The sequence below is a fragment of the Pleurodeles waltl genome, chromosome 9, assembly GCF_031143425.1.
Source record: "Pleurodeles waltl isolate 20211129_DDA chromosome 9, aPleWal1.hap1.20221129, whole genome shotgun sequence".
NCBI lineage: Eukaryota > Metazoa > Chordata > Amphibia > Caudata > Salamandridae > Pleurodeles > Pleurodeles waltl.
The window spans coordinates 885,191,432-885,209,860 of NC_090448.1; positions in this window are offsets into that span (position 1 = coordinate 885,191,432).

Consider the following 18,429-nt stretch of genomic DNA (forward strand, 5'->3'; position numbering starts at 1 on the left):
AAAAGCATGTAATATAGTGTATTGATATATGTATATATACACAAGTTGACAAAGAGCATTTCATTGAAGGATGTATGTCCTGCTACTTTACAAATGCTGCCGTATATTTCTGTTCATTTTTTAATACTTTCATTAATAAACGTGGTCATTCCTTGTATATTTGCCTTTAACTTTCATTTTAAGCAGAGTCCTGTGGCAACCTGTATCCAGTGCACTAATAGAAATGTTAATGCTAATGCACATACTTCGGAAAAATGTGTTACTTTCCGGTCACATCCTAGTTGTGGCAACATATCATTTCATTTTTATGAAGCTGATAAAGGCGTCCTATTTATCTGGGTATTACTAACTAGTTAACGCTGTGCTTCCAGTGTTTGGTGCTCATGCGTCGACTAAAACACGGATGCTGTGTTGTAGGTAACTGATTTCTGGTGGACTGTACACCCCACTGATCGCAAATTTTCCCATTACTCAGGGGTGCACTCGTTGCACACTAGAATTGATTTGGCTTTTGGGTCTGTGGAGGCAGGTTTGCTGCTGGTGGGAACGAAATAATTGGCTCATACCCTGTCAAACCATAACCCCTTGTTGGTTGCATTGGGTTGAGGCAGATCCAGCCCAAGATACCAACTTGGCACCTGCCTGTGATAGTGCTATGTGATCTCATAGCTCGGGACCGGATTGAGTTGGGCATACAGCAGAATTTTGGTGACAATGAAGGCCCAGCCTGTACCCACAGGGCGGGGTGGGATTCATTCAAAGTGGTCCTGCGTGGGGTTTGTATGTCAGAGGTGGTTGGTGCCAGGAAGGCCACATGAGGGGATCTCACATGCATTGAAGGTGAACTGCAGGGACTGGAACTTCGCGGTTGGACGATGAGGGAGTGAGGGGGACTCTGGGGGAGTTGTGTAAAGAGTATAGCCCGACTTGTTTGAGGCTCAGCACCTTGGGTTATAGGGAATATGTAATTTGTCAGCATGCAACGGGTGACAAGGCCAGCTATATGCTCGTGTGGTTGCTGAGGTCAGAGAAACCGAGGAATCTAATCAATGCTATTTGGGCCCCAGATGGTCCTTGGTGAATACACAATGGGGTATCTACACGGTCTGGTAGTCTTACTATAATCAGTTGTACGCAGCTTCTCCTGTGGCCCCCTGGTCTAACTAATGGTATCTAGCTCACGTGGCTCTGCCAACTCTTACTGAACTACAGCGGCAGGAGCTGGGTGCCCTGGTGGTGATTCAAGAGATTAGGTTGGCCGTTAAACAGATGGCTCATGTAGGTCCCCTGGATCTGACGGCTTCCCAGTGAACTATATGACACATTCACTGCGGAGCTGGGCTAGCAGCTGCCCCATCTGTTTCAGGGGGTCAGGAACACTGGTACTCTTCCATCTTTTATGAGGGAGGCAATGATAGCGGTTCTTCCTGCACCTGGGAGAAACCCCTTGAGGTGAGCTCTTATTGACTGTTGTTGCTGTTAAATACAGATTACAAGATGTTGATGAAGTTGTTGGCATCCTGGTTGCTGCTCGTGGTTCACACCTTTCTGCATCTGGTTGAACTCTGATTTGGGGGAGTGCTCCTGTCATGCTCCGCCCCTAAACCCAGGTCCGGGCGCAACCCTCCTCATCGGCAGGAGAAACACTAGCCTGAGATGGGGAGAAAATTGGTTGAGCGTAGCTTTTCGAGACATGGCAGTTCAGATCAGGAAGTGAAGCTGGAGGAGCTTGTGCGGTGGCGATAGAACAGCCTTGCAATGGTGAATGAGCACCGCAGCAGGGAGTGAGACCCTTGAAGGGCAAGAGGGGTAAGACAGCGATAGCTACAACAGTGAGGAGAGGCATGCGAGTTAAAACACACTTGTCAGATAGAAACACAAAGGCTAGATGTAAGCGACTGCGTACCAGGGGGTGTTGCGTTAGGCTCTCCAAAGGGCTCAGTGAGGGCTGAGGTAGTGGCGGAAGAGGCCCGTCTAGATGCAGGTGTGGCTTGCTGCGGCTCTGCTCCCCTGTAATTTTGGATCCTGCATATCTCAAGGACTTCAACAAAACAGGAGGGGGAAAAAGGAAATGAGCTAAAGCAGCGTGTTTTTGCAAGTATTATTGCATTAAGAGATACAGGACTCAAGTAGTGCGCTTCAATATCTAACTGGCAGAAAAGATGGAAAGTAAGTGAATCTGATCTAACTGGTAACACTTCTCTCCTCCTGAAGCAAATAAACAACTAAGGCTGCAGCTTCCCTCTGCCTCTAACTGTGGGTTCCTTTGGCCCAATGAAGCAGATGCCACAAGAGCCAGCATGGAAAGGCCTTACCCCCGGTAAAACAAAGCATATCAAATCTGTCAATGTCCAGCTGAACTTATCAGCTAGGGGAATTTCCAGGGCCCTTAACATGGAACCTTTTCTGAATGACACAGAGAAGCCATGGGAACAGAAGTCTTTGGAGAGCTCCAACAGGAATATCAGTGGCTCAGTGGAAGTGTTTTCGGAGACAGGGTCTTTGCAAGTTAGCAGAGCAACCTCACCACCATCTAATGGTCAATTTCCCAGAACTAAATTCTTTGGAGCAGATTGCATTAGCCACTAGCACAGGCTATGAGCAAGCTACTTCTGCTGCATTGGAGCAAAATGAGGCCCCTCACTTCCTGCACAGCTCAACTTTAGCTCATGAAACACTGAGAAGCACTAGTGAAAAACTACTGTACCCCCTTTTTCTTTCTACACCATTGGCCAAGGCAGGAGCAAAGAAAGTGGAAGACTGTGTTGAACAGTATAAGGAAGTGGTGGGCGCTCAATCATGGCTACTCTCCACAGACCCTAAACTCAAAAGTGCAATGATGGACAGTCAAACTAGACCAGTAGCCCAGCTCCCCACAATAGATTCTGAAACCCCAGAGGGTGAATGATCCTGAAAGGATAGTGGATACATCTGTGGCTGTGTCTGGAATGTATAATCAGCTTGGGGTTCTATTGCACCAGACTTTGGATGAGCTGCGTGGCCTACGCTCCGCACATATGAACGCACACTGGGAGGTTCAGGTTCAGTTAAGCAATGTGAGTGCCAGCTTGCTGCAAATCAATTCTAGATTGACTGCAGCCAAGCCGCGAATCTCTGAATTGGGGGACATTGAAGCGTTGAGTCCTTTGTAAAAAAAAAAAAAAATAAGGCGAAGAAGGAGATTAGGGAGCACCAGACTAAACTAGATGAGATGGAGAATAGATCACATTGCACAAACCTGCGTTTCATAGAAATTCCAGAAGGGCAGTAGATGGGAAAGGACCCCATCACATTAATTGCTGACCTAGTTCAAAAGCATGTCCTTCCCGGTGATTCAGTCATGACACAGGATTTCTGATTCATGCATGCTCATCGTGTCCCCTTCACTCAGCCAGCTAACTTTAGGCATCCACACGCATTTTTGGTGAACTTTGGAGATTTTCATGTAAAAGAATGAATCCCCATTGAGGCAATTAAGGTAAAAGGATTTCAAATAGGGGACAAAACATACTTAACATTTACTCTGACATGTTTAAAGCAGCAACTTGGCCCCAGGCAAGAGTTCAGAATGATGATAGATCTTTTTAAGAAGCCGGGTTTACAAGTAACTTTGGTGCAGCCTAAATTAAAAGTCTTGATGAAAGGACAATTCAAGTTGTTGAGCTCAGTTGAACAAGCTAAAGAACTTTTATAAGAACTCTCTCATAAAGCAGCAACTTGGCCCCAGGCGAGAGTTCAGAATGATGATAGATCTTTTTAAGAAGCTGGGTTTACAAGTAACTTTGGTGCAGACTAAATTAAAAGTCCTTTTGTTGAGCTCAGTTGAACAAGCTAAAGAACTTTTACAAGAACACTCATATAAAGTCATGAATTAATGGGCTAAGTAATTTCAGTTTGTACCATATTTGTTGTATGAAGGCTGTGGAAGGAAGGGCGCCAAGGATGTTTAAACTAGAGGCACTGGAAATTGTGACACTCCCACTATCGAGTATGTACTGCATAGACGGCAGCTGGACCAGGAAGATAGGTTATTGGGTGTCATTTCAGAGCACTCAGTAAGGGGGAACGGAGGGAGGAGGGTTGGCCGAGCCTGGCTGGGGAATCTGAGGTGGGTAAGACTCTCAGGGGGAATTCGCTCTAGAAGGAGGTGGAAAGAAGCAGGAGAAGGGAGGAGGTTGTGGAAGTAGTAGTAGAACTGAGGGCAAGGTGGGAGGGTTGGGATTGGTGGGGTTTGGGGTTTTAAAATTTCAAAATAAGGGATGAAAGCCTTTTAGTGCAATACAATTATCAAGGAAAAGGTGGATCACTCAGTATTCAATGTAGTTCAGAGACAACTGAGTTATTTCGTGCAATGTCAGTGACCTCAATAATCAGGCAGAGTTAAGGGTGATGCTTGCTTGACTTAAGTCTTTAGGGGGAAATATAATCTTTTTGCAAAAAACACGTAAAAGATGGGGGCCCCGCATTTTGATGTGCGTGGTTTGTACAGCACAACTTCTTTCCATCTGCCAATGCTGCGATTAAGGTGGTGGCTATCCTTATAGGAAAGGCATTGCAATGTGGGATAGTTAACTTTTTTAGGGATTTTAATATTAGGTGGCTTTTGGCGAAAGCTAGGATCTTCAGCATAGTGTATAATCTGGTAAGATTTCATGGTCTTAATGAAGATTCTCCACAGACTCTTAAAGACCTTTAGAATTTTGTAAAACAAAATTTCAAGCCCTTTAATTATTGGGGGAGATGTTAATCTTTTACCAAATGTTGCATTAGACACCTCTAGGTCGAATAAGCCTCAAAACAAACCTAAATCACTTAAGATTATGTGAAGGCTCATGCAAGAGTTTGCTTTAGTAGATCCCTGGCGGAATGATGACCCACGCAAGAGACTCTACACTTGTTATTCACAAAGGTTTCCCTCATTTGCATTTTGATTTTTTTCTTTTATCTTACTCACTCCAAAAGTCTTAATCAGAGATAATAACTAACCCATTTTTGGACCATTCTGCTGTTTTGGTAAATCTTCATATGGTAGGCCATCGCTATATGAATTCTAGGTTGGTATTCGATAATTATTTATTGGCTAACGATAAATGGGTGACTCAAATGTGTCATGCTGTAGAAGCCTTTTACAATGCAATGTTTATACAGTTTGGGGGGCTCTGAGTGTTTTTTAGAGGAGAGGTTATAGCTTTCCAGGCAGTAACAAGAAAGCATGAGAAAAGAAAGGTCCAGTCCCTTCAGGCAGCTTTGAATCTGGCAAAAGCAACATATTTAAAGTTTCCTACAAAGGCAAGCAAAGGTGGGGCGGCTTTAGCTGAGCAAAATTTCCAGAGGCATTTTCTCTTTAAGGAAATTATAAATCACAAAGCAATAATGCAAAAAAAGATATGAGGAAAGTGAACATATGAGGAGATATTTGTTTTGCTCAGCCAAACGTAGAACTAACATTAATATGATAAAGCGGATCTTAGATCCAGATGCAGAGGATTTGCTGACCTAGTAACAGGATATATACAGAGCTTTTCTTAGACATTATACAAAGCCTTACTCCAATCCTCAGAATGTGACGACAGAAATGGCCTCTGGGTGACTCAAGAGGCTTATTATCCCTGCGACAACGGTTAAGCAGGGGGAGATATAATTAAACCTATTACATTGGCTCAGGTGGCTCAGGCAATTAAAACCTCCCCCAATTAGAAGCTTGTGGCACCAATGGAATTCCAACCAAAGTGTATACTTTTTCACCACAAATAAAGAATTTCTGCTTGACACAATTTTACAAGGGTGGAAATCCCAGACTCTTTTACAGATTCGGTGGTGGTCATTTTTTTATTTTTTATTTTTAAAGGCAAGACCGCAGCTGACATAAACTCTTATCGACCTATTAGTTTGCCTAATTGTGACCATAAGCTGTTTATGAAAATCATGGCAAATCGCTTGTCAGCCTAGTCTCCTCAGTAATCCATGATGACCAGAATGGATTTGTGATAGAGAGGAGCATGACTACCAACACACATTATTTAACTCAAGCAATTGACTTCCCTTCTACTCAAAAGATCAAGACAGCAATTCTGTTGCCAAAAAGGCATTTGACAGGGTCCTGTGGGAAGTGCTGTTCTTAGTTTTATTAAAGTTTGCCTTTCCTCCCTAATTCATGTAGATTATTAGGAACCTCCAAAAGCAACAATTGTTATAAATAGCGAACCGGCAGGTAAGATTACAGTAAGTCTTGGTACACGACAAGGCTGTCCAGTTTCCCTATTTTATTCACTCTATTTATTGAGCCATTAGCATGTGCCATCAGACAAGAACAATCTATCCAGACACCTGTAGCAGGGACGTCAAAGCTGAAGCCATTTGCTGATGACATGGCTTTGTATTTGACAGCAGACAAGGCTTACATTTCAATGGCTCTTGAGAAAATCAATGAATATACGAGAATTAGGGGCTATAAGATAAATTATGGGAAATCTGAAGTGATTTTACTTAATTGCTCCTCCAATGTATTGCCGGATTCTCTCAAGGCTCACTATTCAGAGGGTACTCAAATAAGGTATTTAGGAATCTATATATCGTCTAAGATGGACAATTTATTTGCACTAAATTTTAAACCTATATTGTAGAAGATATCCTGTCTGTTGGAAGAATGGGAGTACCTTCCTTTATCGATTATTGGGCAGGTAGATTTAGTCAAAGGGTATCCCTCGTTACTTTTGTTTTTGTTTGCAAATATAATGATAACAATTCCTCAAGCGTTTTTTTCATTCATTGAATTCAGAAATCAGGAAATTTATTTGGCGAAAACAGAAGCCTATATTGAAGATTTAGGAATAGCAACTAGATAGGGAAGAAGGTGGATTGGACCTCTCTAGCATCAAGACCTATCATCAGGCAGCAATTCTAGATTGGTTAACCAGATTCTCCCCATTCAGCTCACGGAGAGGGAACTTTTATCATGACCTTATGTTAAGGGCCTCCGAATTTAATCTTTCCCCTTTTATAGAAATTCTTAGGCTGCCTAAAAAAAAAAACTACATATAAGCCCCCGAGAATAATCATGGTGCATTTTAATAGAATTTGGGAGGAATGTGAGATTCCTTGTCTCCATTCTCAGCTGAAACTAGTGGGTTGTATTCTGCTAGGACTGCATCTATCAACTTCCACATGCTTTAATTGGTCTCGGTTAGGCTTTAAGGCAGCGCAGGATTTCTGTTGCAATGGTGAATTTATTAAGTGGAATAAATTGTTTGAGGTTAATCCTGTATAAAGTGATCCCTGTCCTTTAGTTATATCCAGATCAAACAGTTCTGCTTTGGGAAATAGCCCAAGTGAGGGATCCTTTGGAGATGACATGGAAAAGCCTATTTTATACAAAACTATGGAGGATAGGCAATTGGTATAAATGGTTGCAGCCAAAGCAGAGCGTGGCATTGATTGGAGATTTGCTCCAGTCTATAGAAGACTCAGCAGGGTGTGGACTGGATAGCAACAATGGCAGCTTACAATCGGATGAGCCAGAAAGCACTGCATGCTACAACTTTAAAAAAGGATAGACTTCTTCAGTAAATGGATGCTGTATTACACGCCCGCTATTTTTTTTTTTTTTAAATGCATCCAGAGGCAGATTTCTGCTGCTTTAGATTCAAATAGGTGAATGGGGACTGTTTTCATGTGCAGGTACATTAAGGATTTTTGACTTGGCATCTTTGCTGAATTAAGTTTAAGATTTGGGTATAGTATCACTCGAAATAAGCACAAGGCATTGTTTGGGATTGTGATCACTCCTTTTGAGATCGAGAGACCACAACATCAATTGTTTTTTATGGTAGCTCTAGTGGCTAGATCGTTCATTCTGGCTAATTGGAAATCTAATGTAATTCCTTCAGTTCTCAATGACTTGTAAAGATGGAAAAGATTCAAGCTCGAGAAATTATGTATAGTAGGAGAATGGGCTCAACTACTCGCATAGATAGAATTTAGAGTATTTTGGAGGTGAGGAGTAAAGAATGAATTAAAAGCTTTATGTTAATGAATTACTATATGTTATGTAAGTAGGAATAAACTAACTATAACGTGCTATGGTAACAAAGACTATGGTACTAATTACCTGCTATTACAATTGTTTGCTTGGGTGTTTATCGCTTGAAATGTTGATAAAAAAAACTTTCTTCACCTGGTTGAGAACTGGTTATCCGGGGAGGTAAACACATTTCTTAACCTCCGCTGACTATTCCGCATTATGGATTGGGCCAAATGTGGCTCTACTCAATGTTGGGTGGCCTTGCTTGACATTGAGAAGCCTTACCTGTTTGCAGTGCTTATTAGGTAGGGAGTCGGGCAGGAATTCCAAAAGTGGGTCTTGTTCCATTATAAGGATCAATTGGCCAGGGTGGGCATGGGCAACAAGTTCTCGGACCCCATTCCTAGTTCCCAGGGCACAAGACAGGATTGCCCACTCTCCCCCTGTTGTATTTGGTCTGGCTTCTTGAACACCCGAGGCCTGGACTGGACAATTGTCATTGAGCAGCGGACACATACTGTGTTTCTCTACACAAATGACGTGTTGATATACTTGAGGCCTGAAAGAGCGAACATCCCCCAGGTGGTCGAGCTTCTGAATGAGCTTGGGGTCATGTCGGGCCTTAAGGTGAACTGTGATAAGTTGTGCATGTTCCCATTGTTGAAGACCCCGGATGGGACAGCACCTCTGCCTTCCTCTTCGTTGGACTCTGGACACGTTTAAGTACTTGGGGGTTGCAGTATATCATAACGATCGGGGCATAGTGGATGGCAAACTGGGAAGGGTGCTCACAGGGGCTCTACATTCTTTGCTGTTCTGAACCCAGCTGCCGTTGGCTCCCGTAAGGAGAGTTGCGATCTCCAAAATGTTGCTCCTGCCGACTCTGGTAACTTTTCTTGGCTGCTCTGGTGGTATTGTGATGCCCTTGATAGGCACCTGCACTCCTTGTTAATTCTGATTTGGGGGAAGGATGGGCGGTGGGTGGCGTTGTTGAAGTTGCACATGCAGCTGGAAGAGGGAGGAAAGGTTGCCCCCAACTATCAACTCTACTACTAGGGTGCCCAGGTTCAGTGGGTCGCACGGTGGTTGGGTGTGCGAAGGAGTGTGGGGGGGGGCAGGAGCGAGATGACATGCTGGTGTAACTAAGGGGGTTGGTATCTTGAAGTACTTAATGGGTACAGATGACGCTACTGCAATGGATCATCAACTATTGAAGGTGGCCAGAGTGTGCTGGAAACAATATGTACTCTCCAAGGGAGGTCTGACCCGTTACTGGCAAGAGTTGCCTCTCGTGACCATCCCTAAGACCTGGTGCTTGCAGCGCCAGCACTCCATAAATGACTGGGGAGCGTGGGATGACATGCTGATCCGACTTGGCCGAGAATGATCAATGGCACAAGTTTGACAATTTGTGTGACACACATATAGGCTAGAACATTTGTGTTGTTTGGGGCACTCTCTGCCTTGAGAAGACAGCTCTGGGGGGAGCACCAGAGGGTGCCTTAGTCAGACAAGGGATGGAAAGTGGTGCTCACTCATGGCAACCAGCGTAGGGGGTTAGTCATATATATGGTGTCCTTGGGGACAGGTTGCCAGGTCCCTAGGTTCGGTTGAGGAATTGGCAGGAGGACAGGTTGGAGAAGGAATTCCCACAAACTACTCGGAAGCACTGCTTAGAATCTGTCATGCGGGGTACACTCAGTTTAAGGTCCTCCACCACACATATGTGACACAAAAGCAGGTGAGGCACATGTACCCAGGGGCATACCTGTCCCTATTGTACTACTCCGGAGGCAAACTTTCTCCATATGATGTGGTATTGCCCTGTGATAGTCCCGTACTGGGAGGTGGTATGTGGGGGAATTGACTGGGCAGATTCTTCCCCGTGAGCATTTACAGTTAGTACTGGGGATATACCCGACATCGGCGAAATATAAACGCATATATGGCTTCAGTGACCTAGCCTTGGTGTTAGCCAAACGGGGCTTTGCAATGGCATTGAAGCCCGCTGTTGCACCCTCTCTGTGGAAATAGAAGCCTGATCTGTTGAAGTGGGCCAGGGTAGAGGTAGAGGTTCGAACTGACATATGGTCCCACAAGAGAAGGGAAGAGAGGTTTGATAAATAGGACTGTTTTATTGAGGAATTGTAGAATAAGTCAGACGACCGTCCACCGTAGGCTGGAAGCCTAGTCTTCTTGTGTGTTTTGGCCACGGGGTCTGTCATGGGGTGTTGGAAAGTGTGGTATGGAACTTGTGATAGTGGCTTTGGTGCTGGGGACTGAATACCAAGTGCTGTGATGGTGTGACACACTGACATGGAGGTTTCTGTGTCTGGCTACTGCGGGTGAAGACTGCTGCCCTGCATCGTTGTGATGTCCTGTTCTGTGTCTCCTACCCTGTTGACCTTCCAATGTCCGAGCTTCTAATTGCTCCTTGGTACTTGCTTGCTTGTTTTTATATTGTATTCACTGTGTTACTTTAGCAAAATGCAATAAAGAGACTTTAAAAAAAACTTGTTATCGCAGTGCTTGAATTGTCTGTTCTCTGCTTGTGACTTTTCACAGAAACACTGTGCGCTAATCAACATAATAATGCTTGCTCCTTTGTTATCCCCACAGAATGGGTATCTTGAGTTAATGAGCAATAAATGGGTAAATAAAAAGATAGTTCAACTTTAGCTTTTAACAAAAGAAGAGTGTATTGAAGGAGGGCCAGTGGACAAAGTGTCAGAGCCTCCCAGATGTTGTGTTAAGGGCATCAACCCTAGCAGAATCTACCCAATCTTTCTTTGAGATATTGTAACAGCAACATTTTGATTATGTTTCTAAACATTTTAAACAACCACCGCTGCTGCCACCACCACCACTACCTCATCCTCTGAATCTGAATCCTCATAATCCGAATCCTCTTCCTCATCATCCAAATCCTCATCATCCTCATCTGAATCCTCCTCATCTTCCGAATCCTCATCATCCGAATCCTCATCATCCTCATCTGAATCCTCATCATCCACATCCTCATCATCCAAATCCTCTTCTCGGCCTCCTCATCCGCATCCTGATCCTCTGAACCCTCATCATGCTCATCATCTGCATCCTCATCATCCACATCCTCATCATCTGCATCTTCCTCCGAATCCTCCTCGTCCGATTCCTCATCATCCTCCTCAGGATCCTCATTATCCTCCTCCTCCAAATCCTCCACCTCCTCCGAATCCTCCTCCTCTGAAGAATAGTCAGAGTTGTGGGACAAGAAGGGTTGAGATGGGCATGCATGGTTAAAGTTGTAGAAAATGCACAGGCCCTTTTGTACCTTGCAAGTCAGAGGAGCATATCCCAGAAGGGTTACTCACCCTGTAATTCTTTCCAGGATGATAAAATCAATGGGCTTAATGACTTGTCCCTTGTATTTGATGGGTGAAGCAGTTTGTGGCACGTGTCTGATAAAAGGCCAGTATGACAACAGTGCATTATTTTTCACTCTGACATTTTGGTGACAGCAAATAGGATTTGCTGGGAAGGGTATGTTCCCTACAAGGAATATTGACATATTCTCGTACCCTAAGTGGCCCTGTGCATCATGCTAATGGTACATATTGTACCCTGTTGGTTTAGTTTGCCCCTAGCATCATGATAATGTAAGTGTGTGTGCAGAGACTTACGCCTGTCACTGACCTTGAGAGTTCAAGACTGAGTACATTCAAACAGTGAGTACCAAATGACAATACCTGAGCTTGATTCGTGCCACTCCTAATTACTGTATTTAGGGAAACCCAGAACCAGGGAGAATGGCAGAGGCGGGCAGTTTGTCTGAAAGGGAGCAAGATGGTGCAAGGCCACGCAACATCGTGCACGAGGTCATGGATTAACTATATGATCAAATTACTTTTATTCTTGTAAAGACAAGCACTGAGCTGGACATCAACTTTAACGTGTCTGTTGACTTATTGTTGAGTGCTCGGCTGTCTCTTTAGAAGCCTATGTCTGTTCTCCCTTGCTGCCCTGAGAGACAACTGTGGAAGGGGTTGTATATGCCCAACTTTATAGTGCAATAGTATGACGGGTCCAGAAACGTCAGTGGCAAAGGACCTCGCCCCCTACTACTGAGGTCCAGTAGCAACTTTCAGCCTAGTGGCCCTGCTGATGGGGTCTTACAATAGGGTTGTCAGGGAAACTGTGATTTAATCCTGCATTGGAAGTGCCGGCTGCTGCATATTATATAGCTGGGGCAGTATGCACAGAGAAAAGAGTGAGTCACAAATGTACCTTTGGAGCTGTACATAGGGGTATCAGGGTCTGTCCATGAGGGTCACTGAGAAAGTATAGAACCCTGAAAGGGACAGATGTACTGCGCCAGTCTGTGACACTAGACTGTGTACAATAATTGCTTCTGTAGAAACAAGGTAGAGCAGATGGTGGGGGAGACAGCCTTACACTTCATATCAGGCTGTGAGGTGCACACAACTTGCTTGCAGTCTAATCGTAGCAAGCAGCCCGACTGCTGCGTAAGAGTGTGCACCAGCAACTCTACATTTACATCAGAAGTGGGAGCCCATTCCACCAGGCAAAGAGAATTAAAGCACAAGATCAAGAGGGGATAAGATGAGAGATCCAAACCAACTGATACAAATGACTGTTGCAAAGCACTGGACAAATAAAGAAAAGAAATATAAGGTGTAGCAATGCCTAAAATCAAACACGTTCGGCTTACCATGAGTACCAGAAAGTACACCTTACCTGGAGAGCAGTGTCAGTACAGATGCCAAGCACAGAACAGGCACAGTCAGCTGTTGAATACTCAGCACGCGCCCTGGTAAAGTCTGGTGGCGCCCAGGGCTGATGGTGATGCTTGAGGGCCCTGAGCAATTGCTCACTCTGTCAGTGAATTAAACCCCCTCTGCAGTTGAGACTAAGCTGAACCCGTTGCTGGCTCATCTCTAAGCACCAGCAGACCTTTCAAAATAGTTGGAACGTAAAATACACAACAACAAACACCATGTAAGGACATGATACGTTATTTTTTAAGTATTTCAGTTTACTTCATTAGAGTGCATCACTACATTGACAGTTATTTAAAGTGAAAGTTTCTAAACTTGGGCTTAGAAACATGTAGAAACTGTCCCTCCTGACAATGATGCCATGGGTGAATCAATTGTCAGGTTTGCTTTACGTCATGACCAACATTATTGTTATAGATAATCTAACATTTTATGTCAAGAACGGAGGCTCATATTATGCTTCTCTTACTTGCTTTAATTACAATAGCAGCAGTCAAGAAAACTACAACTCCCAAAAGGCTTAGAATAAGGAAGCCAATGGGAGAGAAAAAACGTAAGTAAAACTGCACCAATCAGAACAATGGAAGCTACGTATCAACTAAGCTTGACTGCGACCAGCCCTCTTTCTTGCTGCTCGCAGTCAAGATAAGTCACACACTTTTTCTTTCTTACGTTTATTCTTATAATGTATGTATTGTGTTTACTTTCTATTGTGTTTAAGTCTGCGCGTTCGTTTTATTGCAACTACTGATACTCAGGCTTCATTCCGCTTATACGGCTCGGGTTTCTCGACCCGTTTTTAGGCTCTGAGTGCTCACGCTTGTCCAAGGCAGCATTGCTGCCTCGAACGTTCTAACGGTCGTGTTCGTTTGAAACGCGTCCGTTTTCTCTCACCAGCTTTCTCCGCGGCTTCCCTCCACCTCAGCCTGCCTTGGACTGCCGCTTTTCGACTTCCGAGTGTGCCGGGCCATCGCGCTCAGTTTCACACCTTGTCTTCGAGGTCAACAGCTCTCCGGTCTCCTTCCCCTCTGTTCTCGGAGTTCGGCTATGCCTCCTAGGGCGTGTTTATTGATTTTATCAGCCTGCCTACAGTTTTAACTGTTTCCTCTCAGGTTTTTTCCTCGCCTGCTCTATTTTTTCCTTACCCTTTCGCCCCCTGGTGGTTATTAGCTATTATGGAAGGTCAAGACCCCTTTTCTGAAATTTCAGGCACTAAAGATTTTGGAGCCTTTATTAATGAGGCTGTGACAAAGGCTGTGTCAGCCACTATGACTAAGATGTCAAAGAACATTGAGAGTTCTGTACAGAACATGGTTTTCAAATCCTTTATGGCCAATTCTGCGGGGGATAGCAGAAAAAGAAAAAACAAGGATTTGTCACGACAAAAAGATGGCGCTTTGCTGACTGGTGAAGTCTCTTCACCCATGACTGAGGATGAAATGCCTCCCGGGCCTCCTTCGCAGGAGGGGAATTCTAATAAACTATCTGGTAAACGTAAGTCCAAAACAAAAAATACTCTGTCAGCGCCAAAACAGGTTGTAATTTCACATATTTCTGATACTGACGATGACGTCGGCGATATGGATGATTTGGACGATGATTCCGATGTGTGGGGCTCGCTCTCACAGGCTTCCCATCCTAAAAAGCCCAAATTGGAAGTTTCTACCCCTTTTTCCGCAAAAATTGTCCTAGACTCAGAAGGTAACCCCATGTTTGATCCTTCCTATCTCCACCATCCTAACTCCACGGAGTGGACTCCCGCGGGCCATATGGGTCAATACATAGCTTCCAGGTTAAGGCTTCCCCTGGATAAGCAAACAAGAGCTAAACTGAGATCAGAATGCCCCAGACCTTCCCTCTCTTCTAGCATTACCACAACCCCTGTGATTGATGAATCTCTCTTGACATTTTTCTCTAAATTTGGCAAAGACCCCCGCAAAGGGGTAGACAAGGCCTGGTGAAATTGCCAGGATAAGCTACTGGATTTAGTGGGTCCGTTGGCTCGCATTTTGGACTTGGCAGAAGCAGCCAAAACAGACAATACCGACATCGATCCTTCCGAACTTTCCCTCTGGACCCAAAGAGCATTTTGCTTGTTAGGCAACGCCAATGCGGCCATCACTCATGAGAGAAGGAAGGGGTTGCTACTTAAACTGGATCCCAAACTATCCAATTTGGCTTCCATGGATCCTGGAGTGAAAGCCGAGGGTCATCTCTTCGGGGACTCATTTATTAAAGATCTTGGAAAGTTCGTAGCAACTTTTTCCTCAATTGACAAGGCATAGCAGAATATTAAAAAGGTGTTAAACCAACGGGTTTTCACCAGGGCCGGTACAGGCAGGAGCGCTCTACCGGCCGTTTCACTCATCCTCAAGGAATCAGAGGCTCCTCATACACATACTCAAACTACAGATACCAAGCCTACAAACCCCAGTTTTACCCTCAGAGAGGCAGAGGCTACAGGGGCCGTGGACAACGCGGTTTCAGAGCCAACAAAACTCAAGGTAAGCCTTACCTCTGGCCTTCCTCCAGTGGGGGGAAGGCTAAGTTACTTCATTCAAAATGGCGCTCTCTAACTTCCGATCCATGGGTTCTGAATACCGTTCAGGGATACCAAATAGAGTTCTATTCACAACCTCGCCAAGTTTATCTTCCCCCGCCGCTGATCTTTTCAAAAGAAATGTCTCTTCTCATCTCAGAAGAAGTGAATTCTCTCCTTTCCAAAAACGCCATCCAAATTTCAACGCCAGATCCCTCCGGGTTCCTCAGTTCGCTATTCTTGGTTCAGAAGAAGAACAAAAAGTTCACGCCAGTCATAAATTTAAAGTTTTTCAACCAGTTTGTCATATACCGACATTTCAAGATGGAAACAATTCTCCATTTACGGGAAATACTCCTCCCTCTAGACTTCATGGTACGTCTAGACCTTCAGGATGCGTACCTTTCAGTTCCCATTCATCGGGACCACCGAAAGTATCTTCAGTTTCATTGGCTCGGGCAAACTTACCAGTTTTCTTCCCTTCCGTTCGGGCTGTCGTCAGCACCATGGTGCTTCACAAAGCTGATGAGCCAATAGCGGCGCATCTCAGAGCTTTGGGCATCAGACTACTGATTTATCTCGACAATATCCTTATCTTACATCAGAATCGCGAGACCCTTCTTTCCCATCTACAATTAACTTGTTCTCTTCTTTCCCAATTGGGTTTCCTCGTCAACGAAGAAAAATTAAGCATGGTCCCTTCTCAAAGAATTCAGTTCCTGGGATTCGAAATAGACTCCTCTTCTTCCTCTCTTCACCTTCCCCTACAAAAAGTAAATTCCATCAAATCAGAAATCCTGAGAACACTCCGAAAAACCCAAATCTCTCTGAGATCTCTAGCCAGGATTGTGGGCCTCTTGTCCTCTTCGATTCAGGCCATATTCCCCGGCCCTTTGCACTATCGAGCCCTTCAAAGATTAAAAATCCGTCATCTCAGAAAAGGTCTAGCCTATTCGGACCTGATCTTTCTAGATCAAGAATCTCGCCTAGAGCTCCAATGGTGGATAGACCATTTAGACGCCTGGAATGGCAGAACCATCTTTCTGTCAGCCCCAGATCTTGTGTTAGAGTCCGATGCAAGCCTGACGGATTGGGGCGCCCGTTGTGGACAAATCTCGACTGGCGGTACATGGTCTCTAATGGAGTCCAGATTGCACATCAACTATTTAGAGATGCTTGCAGGTTCCTTTGCAATAAAGAGTCTGGCAAAAGGCAGGGTTCAGTGTACCATCCTCCTCCGCATGGACAATGTTTCGGCTGTCCGATACATAAACCATCTAGGAGGAACCAGATCGAAGCCGTTAGCAGACCTGGCAAAAAGCCTTTGGGAATATTGTTTAGACAACGCGATTTCTCTCACGGCAGAATATCTCCCCGGCTCCCTCAACCAAACAGCGGACTGGCATTCCCGTTAACTCAGAGATTACAGCGATTGGAGACTTCACCCCTCAGTCTTCCAGTCTATCCTCCACAAATGGGGCCCCTTCAGTATAGACCTTTTTGCCTCTCGCCGCAACGCCCAACTTCCCCACTTTTTCAGTTGGCGTCCGGATCCTTCGGCATTGGCCTCCGATGCGTTTCTGCAGGATTGGTCACAGACAGTCAACTACGCTTTCCCTCCTTTTATTATGATCTCCAGAGTTCTGGCCCAGGTCAGACGTCAGAAGGCAACTCTGGTCTTGGTGGTACCATTTTGGCAATCTCAAATTTGGTTTCCTCCTCTCTTGGAATTGGCAATCGATTTTCCCTTTCTGCTCCCCTCCTTTCCCTTCCTTCTCCTAGACCCATTAGGGAACCCTCATCCCTTGGTTCTCAACAAGACACTCATCCTTTCAGACTGGAAGGTATTGGGCCTTCCCCATCTACCATCCCAATTTCGGACGAAGCTACTGACTTCATCAATAAAGCCTGGGCTCCCGGCACCAGGAAAGCATATTCTTCCGCCTGGTCTCTCTGGTCTAGCTGGTGCATGGCAAGGGACCTCGATCCCGTTTCAGCAGATATAAATTATGTAATTAACTTTCTGGCTGCACAAGCTAGTGAAGGTAAGTCTTATAGGACAATTAATTTATATAGGTCTGCTATTTCCATGCATCACGCCTATGTCAACGGAAAACCGGTGGGTGAACACCCTCTTCTTTGCCGGCTGTTAAAGGGAGTAAAATTTTCAATTCCTCCACTACCTAAATATTCAAAGTTATGGGATGTAAATGTTGTTTTGAATTGGTTTCTCTCTTGGCAGGATAATTCTGACCTATCTTTAAAAATGCTTTCAGCAAAACTTACTATGTTGCTTTGTTTAGTGTCCATCAAGCGTTTATCAGATGTTAGAGCACTTGACATTACTTCTCGACAGTTTGCCCCAACAGGGGTACTATTTTCCATTACAAAACGTACCAAAACTAACTTATGCACAGTTTTTACCCATATTTTCCTGATCAACCCAAGCTATGTGTAGGACAATGTCTCAAGTGTTACGAAGAACGTACAGCTAATCTCAGAAAGTCCTCTGTTTCCTAATTGTTAATTTCTTTCCAAAAACCACACAATCCCGTGTCTGCTGCGACTCTAGCCAGATGGGTTCGTTGGGTAATGTCCCTGGCGGGTATTGATACCTCCATTTTTGGAGCTCACTCAGCTAGAGGGGCCATGGCTTCCAAGACCTTTTGGGTTGGATCCAGGTTAGAGGACATTCTGAGATCTGCTGATTGGTCCAATGATAATGTTTTCAGGACATTTTATTGTAAACCAGTTCATACTGCTACATCAATAGTGATTAATATGCTTTAAAATAGCATAATATGAGCCTCCGTTCTTGACATAAAATGTAGATTTTCCTAGTAATTTATGACGAAAAGTCTTAATTTTATTAAAGACACGGAGGCGAGTATTATCCTGCCTCAACAAGGAGACACTTCTGATTTTTTTCTCTTGCCTTTTCCCTCCCTGCAGCAATCTCCGCTCCAACTCAAACCTCTACCTGATCAGAAGGTGGTTTTGTCAAGCAGCAACATATCGTCTGGACAGCCGGATCCTCTCCGATGCAGTTCTGTTACTCCCTACCGGATATCTTCTCCACTTCGTTTATGTTT